The sequence below is a fragment of the Hemicordylus capensis genome, chromosome 1 (assembly GCF_027244095.1).
Source record: "Hemicordylus capensis ecotype Gifberg chromosome 1, rHemCap1.1.pri, whole genome shotgun sequence".
NCBI lineage: Eukaryota > Metazoa > Chordata > Lepidosauria > Squamata > Cordylidae > Hemicordylus > Hemicordylus capensis.
In genome coordinates, this window is record NC_069657.1 from 179,274,044 (window position 1) to 179,281,765 (window position 7,722).

A 7,722-nucleotide genomic window follows, 5' to 3' on the forward strand; every position below is an offset into this window, starting at 1 on the left:
GTGCTGCTGCTTAGCCACATGTGGGTGAGGCAAGCTATAATGGAGAACTAAGGTGAATTAATGGAAATTCCTCCTCAAAATGACAGATAGAGGAAAGGAAGGCAAGGAATATGGTACTTGGTTTGCAGGCGTCTCCAGCACACAAGAGTAAAGGGCAAAAGGAATGGATGATTCATACCCTCAGGCTTCCCCTTATTATTTTCTCATCATGCCAGCTTTATTCTCCACATTTGTAATGTCCAAAGGATGACAGCCATTCATAAGTTACATTTATAATGATGCTTCCAAAACACCAGGTTCACCAAGTTGACACAGTCATCTGAGAACTGGGAACTGGATGAACTGGAAAGACAGAGAAAAGGAAACATGGCTTGTCATGTGGAAGATAACTGGTGACCTGATTTGTTCATTGTGGAATGTGTTCTCCAGGTGGTTCAGGTCCTGAAATTCTTCAGGTGAGCCAACTGAAGCCACACTGAGATAAGTCTGATCTAGATAAGATTAATGCTTATCAGGGCCTGTCACTTGCAAGTCATTGACAGGAGTTCAGCCTCTCCTGATCTTTAAGATTTTATTTTATTTTTATTAAACGTTCATGCCACCCAACTGACAAAAAGCCTCAAGGTGGTTTACAATCAAATGAAAAACAGACAATAAAATCAAATCAACTATAGTACAAATTAGAAACAACACATACAAACCTAAAAACAATAAAAACCAGTAAAACCCATCAATTTCACAGACTCAGGAGTGGTCTGGGATCCATTGCTATGCCATGGCAGAATGTTGTTTAACAACTTCTCTGCTGTAATATTTCTTGCAAGACTCCAACCTTGTGTCCTCATTTAGTACTTCATCCCTTAGACCAGGGTTTCTTAACCTTGGGCCCCCAGATGTTGTTGGACTACAACTCCCATCATCCCCAGACATGGCCTTTGTGGCTGAGGGTGATGGGAGTTGTAGTCCAACAATATCTGGAGGCCCAAGGTTAAGAAACCCTGCCTTAGACTATTGCTATATGATCTGCATAGGCAGCCTTTTATATCTGGTGCAGCAAATGGCCAGCTTCTGACACTATATGGTTGCTAAAGCCAGTGCTCTAGGGACTGACTAACTATATTTGTTTTCTAGACATTATTCAAGATGTTAGTGTTGATCTACATACCCTTTGACCTATGAACAACACTGAACATAATAAATCCAAGATGCTTTATTGCAGCTAAAGATCTTTGAAAGTAGCCAAGATCCAAAGGATTTGGCTCACAAAGACGTGTAGAAAGGATAATTCTATGTGGCTATCCTAAAGTTATGGTACTGTTGTTCTGCACTCCTTCACAAATGGATGTGTTAAGGCTCTGATGGAGTCAACTTATGCCCACCACCCCTGGCTATCAATTGTGGCACTGAAGAGTCAACACGTGACCCAGCCATGGCCACTGGTGCCCAGAAATGATGGTACCAGAGGGCCACCAGACAAACTGAAACTGGCAGACAGGGTTCTGATGCTCAAATACAGGCACTGAGCAGATACAACAGCAAGAGCTGAAACTCCAAAGTCTGACTCAAATGGTCTAAAAAAGGCTGATGGGGTGTATGTACAGGAAGCAGAGAGGATGCAAAAAAGTGGCCCTCACAGGAAATGTGTGCAGAAGAAAAAAGGAGGGCGACGGCACCACCAAAGAAACAAAAACAAAAACAAAAAAAGAGGGAACCCTCAGGTTTCTTTATTAAGCAAAACATACTCTAGATAATCCTCTTTTGAAGGGCACTTTCTGGGCTTAGATAAAAACATGATGAAAAAAGGAGTCTAAATTAACAGAAAGCCAGCTTCTACCAACTCTCCTGCTTCTACCAGCAGGGGATAGGGCTGTAGCCCAGTGGAAGAGCATCTGCTTTGCATGCAGCGGGTTCCAGGTCCAATCCCTGGCATCTTCAAGACAGGGCTGAGAGAGATTCCTGCCTGAAACCCTGGAGAGCTGCAGCCAGTCAGTGAAGACAATACTGAGCTGGATAGACCAGTGGTCTGACAGTATAAGTCAGACCATTCCTATGTTCCTGCGTACCAGCACAGTTGCTATGTGTGAGTTTAGCCTGCTTTTTTATCAAGTTTTTGTCCAAGCCCTGAAGGTGCTCTTGGGAAAGGATTTATCCAAAATGCATTGGGCTTCATAAAGAAATATGTGAAGGCATCTAAGGGTTCCCACCTTTTTGTTCCTTAGGAGTTCATGCAGACAGTGCCTGGAAGTCAAGGAGAGGTTGGCAGGGCACACCAGTCCTGGAAGTTAAGGAGGTCCCTTCCTGAGATGCATCGAGGAAGGTGAGCTTCCATGTAAGAAGCAATCCAGATAAAATAAGGAACAGGTAAGATAAGAGAAGATGTAAGGACTCTCAGAGAAGAAAAACCTCCTGAGAATTCTGAGCACTCAACAACAACATGCCTATATCTTTGACACTGGCTGCCTTCAGACATAATACCAAACAGGAAGCAAACGTGCCAGAAGTTCAAGATTGCATTCACCCAAATGCATGAAACTACAGTTTCACAACCCAACCACAGGTCAGTTTTCGACGCCAAACCTGAATTTGAGCCTTTGGTTTGTAGCAGGTTTCACTGCCGAAACCTCAGATTTGAAGGAGGCATCATGTTATCCAAATTCTGCAGCCACCATAACCTGGGTTTTGTTCAGTGGCAGCTCCCAAAACCACAGAGAGGGCGGCTCAGACCAGACCAGAAATGCATCCACTCTATGCTGGCCACATTTCTCGCCGGCTGCCTCTCTGAGCAGTTGCCCCAGCCTCTACAGTCTCTGCACTCCTCCTGGAGTCGCCTGGCAACAGGGACACTGAGTACCAATCTTTAAGGCATGTAAAAGGAGAGAACCACATGGGAGGATGCCCACTTTCTAATTCATGTTATTTCCCCCACCCTGTCAATCTGCACAAAAAGGCTGGGATGATAAGATGGGCACAGCAGGAGAGGTCTCCAGCGATTAAGGACTGCAGAAATTTGTGCACAAATGCATGGAGCCCTGGTGATACCAGAAACTGTGCAACTCTGTTGTTTTCCAACAAAGGCCACACTTGACAGAGTAGAGATACCATGTTGCTTTGCAAAGTTGCCAATGTGCTGACCCCCTGAATAAACCCTCAGAACCCCCCCCCACAAAAAACTCCTATTGTCCTTCAATCTAAAAACTGTGAAAACACGTACCCCCACATATATGTTGTCTGTATCTTTCCAGTGGTTTCGACTCCCTGAGCAACCTGCAATACACACCTTGACACATCCTGTAGGCATGCAGAACCTGTCATCACTATCTTCATGCAAGACCTTTTGACATCTTCCATCGAGGAAACTGGAGGGGGCACACATGCAAGGAACCCTATCATAATAAAGAAACACATCCGATACAATGCTGTCACCAAGCAAGACATCCTTTCAGAGGTTTTCCGTGTGCTGTCTGACTGGTCAGCAGGGCATTTATTTCCCTGTGTATCAGGACAGTGTCTTTATTTTTAAGGTTAATATAGACAGTTCTGCCCCCTCCAATTGCGTATAGTTGTGCCCTCCACCCCACACATAGATATATGTGTATTGAAATGTATGTCATTGCCGCCCTGGCTTGGAGTTGCCCAAGACTGGTGAATTATCAAGTGCACTGGCAAGGGGCAATCTAGCATATCTGAGACAATCCCAGTTCTGGGCTAAAAGATAGTACCCAGAATTCTTAAGTAGTTCTGTTCCATTCTTTGTACCAGTTTATAGGGGAAGGGGGCCCCAGCCCCAGCTCCTTCCCCTAGGGTGCAAGCATGCAGTCTCTGGAATAACTCATGGGAAGAATCATCCATCTGGAGCATTAATCAATCCAGTCACAGGAGAGATTCTTCCGATGTAAGGATGATGGGTAATGCTCCAGAGCAGACCATTCTCTCATGAGAGTGAGAGGCTATGGAGACACGCATGCGAGTTGGAGGGCTGTTGCTGCCCAGCCCAGTTCTTGGATCCATGCAAGCCCCGAGGAAGGGTACCCAAACAATACCCTTCCTTGTCTCTGTGACTTCTGTGAAGCAGCAGTCCAAGTGATCCTTCTGGCAGTCTGGTCTCCCCACATCAGTGTTTTCCTTCTGCCCAGCATGGCCACCTATCTTGGCAGGGATCAATGAAAGCAGCAGGTACCCTGCCCCAGGATGACCCATGGTGGCCAATCTAAATACGCCAAAACTCCAGTTCCAGCCCAGGAAATTTGAATGTGGACTAGGAGCCATCCCGGTTGTTACCTAACTGCCCATTTGGATCCATCCAGACACATGGAGTGGGCTGGACTCCTTGTGAGTCTGAAAGAGGGGAAGAGTCTAGAAGTGGAGAGGGGAAGGTGCAGAGTATGAGTTCTATTATTAACCAGAGATACTGGGAGCTCCACATCAGGGCCCCCCCGATGTCAGATGGGCTATCTCATGAGAGCACAATCCAATGGAGACTGAAGCTCATTGAGCCTCTGGTCCTCTCCAGTGGACTGTCCCTCTCATGAGAAGGCTAATTCCTATCCCTAGCTGGCAAGCTTACATGGGGGCACAGGAATGTATTGGGGCTTCCTGGACTGCTTGGCCTGGGTCTATGAGTCCAAGAGCATCTGTCACAGCAGACCAAACCCCAGGATCCTTTGCTAGCCTTCATACACATATCAACCCCCTAGGAGGTCATTGCAAGCCCTTCCCGGAGTAACATAAAGCTAGTGCCCCTCTCCATCCTTAGTACCAGTACTTGTGCAAGTGCTCTTGCGAGGGCAGCAGTACAAGTGCTGTGAGGGAAAGAGTTTAAATGCCCTTTCCCTGCCAAGGGCAGGAGGTCAATGCAGAAAAGGTATAATTCCTATGGAAACTCCCACTCTCAAAGATCATAGTCAGTGGCTTCCATTACACTGACGTCCTGATGCCTTCTCCACATTCTGGTGACGCTTGCTGGGATGCAGCATAGGTGGCCCAGGAGGAGGGATATCTCCCTCTTCCCAGAAGCTGAGGGTTGCAAAACCACAGTTGGATGACAATCTGCCGGATGGTTCCCAATTCCAAAGATTAAACACAGGTTCGTCTACCAGAGGTTTCATGCTATGTCCGATGGTGGCCTCAGACTAACAAAGGTCCTTTAACAAGAAGGGTATTGCTTCCTGTCACTTGCAGTACTGCTGTACCGTTCACCTCATTATGCCATCTTTGCATACAGGAAAGTGTCTGCTGCACATTCTGGATCATTTCTAGTACAAATTCTGGACCCTGGAGCAGAATGATGCATTACCAAAAAAAAGTAAAAGCTGACAATAAAGGGCTTCCCAGCTTCTCCCAAAAGGAATCACTGGAATGAAGACCTTCATTGTCCTGAGCCTTTGTACTTCTCATACATAGTACTGCTCAAAGTCATATATTAGCCCTTCTGCCTATTTAATCACATCAGGTTGAACAATTTGTACCAAATTAAGAAGAAAGTGTTTTCTGTGTTGAGCAGCAGAAAGGGCATCCATGACAGATTCCAATCGAAGGTGCCTCTGAGACTCCCACAGAATTGATAATCAGGTCCTTGAAGATGAAAGTGAACATTGTTGCTGGAAACCAATGTCAGGAGGGCAGGTACTGCACATCCAAGTGCCTCAATCATAAACTTCCTCCTTCTTCTTTTATTTTGAAGGCAAAGAACACACTTAATGTGTATTACAGAAGCATCATTCTAGGAGAAAGATAACAGGAGACAGTCAGTTGGCTGCTGCTGTCAAAGTCTATGTCAGCAGTGTTGGCGTTCTACTATTCACTAATTTACTGTTCGTGTATGGGGTGTGATTCAATGAGCTCATAACTAGCCATTTCTACAGCTGGGACAGGGGCCAAACCTATGCATCATTCCCAGTTTTAATAACGCTCATATTATGCCTGAACATAGGAAGTTGCCTTCTACTGGGAGACTTTTTTTCTAGCTCGTTCATTAGTGTCTGCACTGACTGGCAGTGCTTCACTGTGGTTCTTGCCTAACTCTACCTGGCAATGCCAAGGACTGAACCTGGGACCTTCCATATGCAAAGCATCTGCCCTGCCACTGGGCTTTGGTCCTTTCTCCTTAAGAGTGGCCCTTAACCACTATGTTGAACCCCTGTCAAGGCTGCATCAAGGTCAAGGGCCCCACCCTAGATACACAACTGACTACTCTAGGTAATCTCAAGAGCTTGTGTGTGTCCTATGGGATTTTAAGGGTATTTCTCCTTGAAAAGTATATCCCAGTGCATGTCACAGACTGCTTTTGGATCCTTTTCTCAAGGCAGTTTGACCTGTGGTATGAAGAGCTGCTGTTCCACAAATGAAAGGTCAAATACTCCTTGGTATTTCTGTAGTTGTTTCAAAAGTAGCAATGTAAAACTGAAAATAAATACCTATTGACCAAATCACTCATACAAGCGATAGTCAGTTTCAAAACTGGCAGATATCTGCTTCTGGCAATTCAGAAGTAGAAGAGTCCTGATGGTGAGTGTTTATCACTCTAAGCAAAGACATACATTGTGCTTTCAAAATACTTTTATATTTCCTACTGCCTGCTATGCTATATAAGACCACATCTGGATTTCTAAAGGGCATGGTACATTATATATTTTTTTTTAAATGCAATCCTTACAAACTGCTGGTGATTCAGGGGGGAAATGAGGCTCTAGTATCCCATTTTAGTTAGAACAATCCAACTTTTGTGGTTTGTATTTATTGTGGTGCATATTTGACTCCCTTTCACATTTTTATTACAAGGTCCATTTTTATAAAAACTGAAATGTTAGGGATTTTCCCCCTTCCCCCAAAAACTATCTGCACCTGCTCGCTGGGCTATAAAACTGTGGTTTCAAATTTGAAGCAATAAAATTCCACAATAAACTTAAGACACACTATTCCAGTTATAGCATAAATCCACATAGTGACAACAGTCCTTCTACAATGCCCAAGCAAATACAGGTTGTTTTTATTTATTAAGTACATTTTGAGTCAGGGCCATTGTTTTCTAAATGTAGGCCCTCTTTCAGATTTTAAATTCTTCTCCACTAAATCCCAGTCATTCAGTATAATTGTGACCTTAGGCTCTGCGATGAACCACAGAGGCATATATCCACCAGCTTGACATGACTAACTCCATTTTGAGGACAAAACGTCATTAGTGGGGAGGAATCAGCAAAGCTTGCAAACTAGCCATGCTTAGTGGCAGTGGTGGCTGGTCAGTAAGGGCAGAATTGGCAGTGCCCTCCCACAAATAAAAACAAACAAGCTAATAAAGGTTCAGACTTACCAGCAGTCAGGGAAACCTTCAGAGCAGGGAGCTTTTTCCAGCCCCTCCTCCCCTGCCTGTAACTTCTTGTTTTGGTCTTACTGGCTGCAACAGCTGCTACTTAAGCTATTCCAACCAATCTGATTCCTAGGGGGCACCTCCTGGCACTGTCCCCCAGGAAGAACTAAAATGATGGTTAAAAAATGCACTTCCAGATTGCTTTAGGGAGTGTATTTTAATACATTTCCCCCTTCTTCCTGGGGGCAGTGCCCCCAGATTCCCCCTAGGAATCGTATTGGCTGTAGCAGCTTGTGTAGCAGCTGCTCCAGCCAGTAAAACCAAAAGAGGAAGTTGCAGGCAGGGGAGGAGGGGCTGGAGGCAGCTCCCTGCTCGAGAGGATTCCCTGACTGTTGGTAAGCCTATCTAGTTTTACTAGC

At 45.1% G+C, this 7,722-nt stretch overlaps 1 long non-coding RNA gene across 1 annotated transcript; it reads right to left on the bottom strand.

The window, feature by feature from the left end:
* Positions 1–215: 215 nt before the first annotated feature.
* Positions 216–7,521, bottom strand: LOC128322707 (uncharacterized). The gene is made up of 4 exons (XR_008306027.1): positions 7,307–7,521; positions 5,466–5,719; positions 3,278–3,383; positions 216–342 (listed from the first exon to the last, which is right to left on the bottom strand). It is a non-coding gene; the product is annotated as an uncharacterized LOC128322707 (long non-coding RNA).
* Positions 7,522–7,722: the final 201 nt, after the last annotated feature.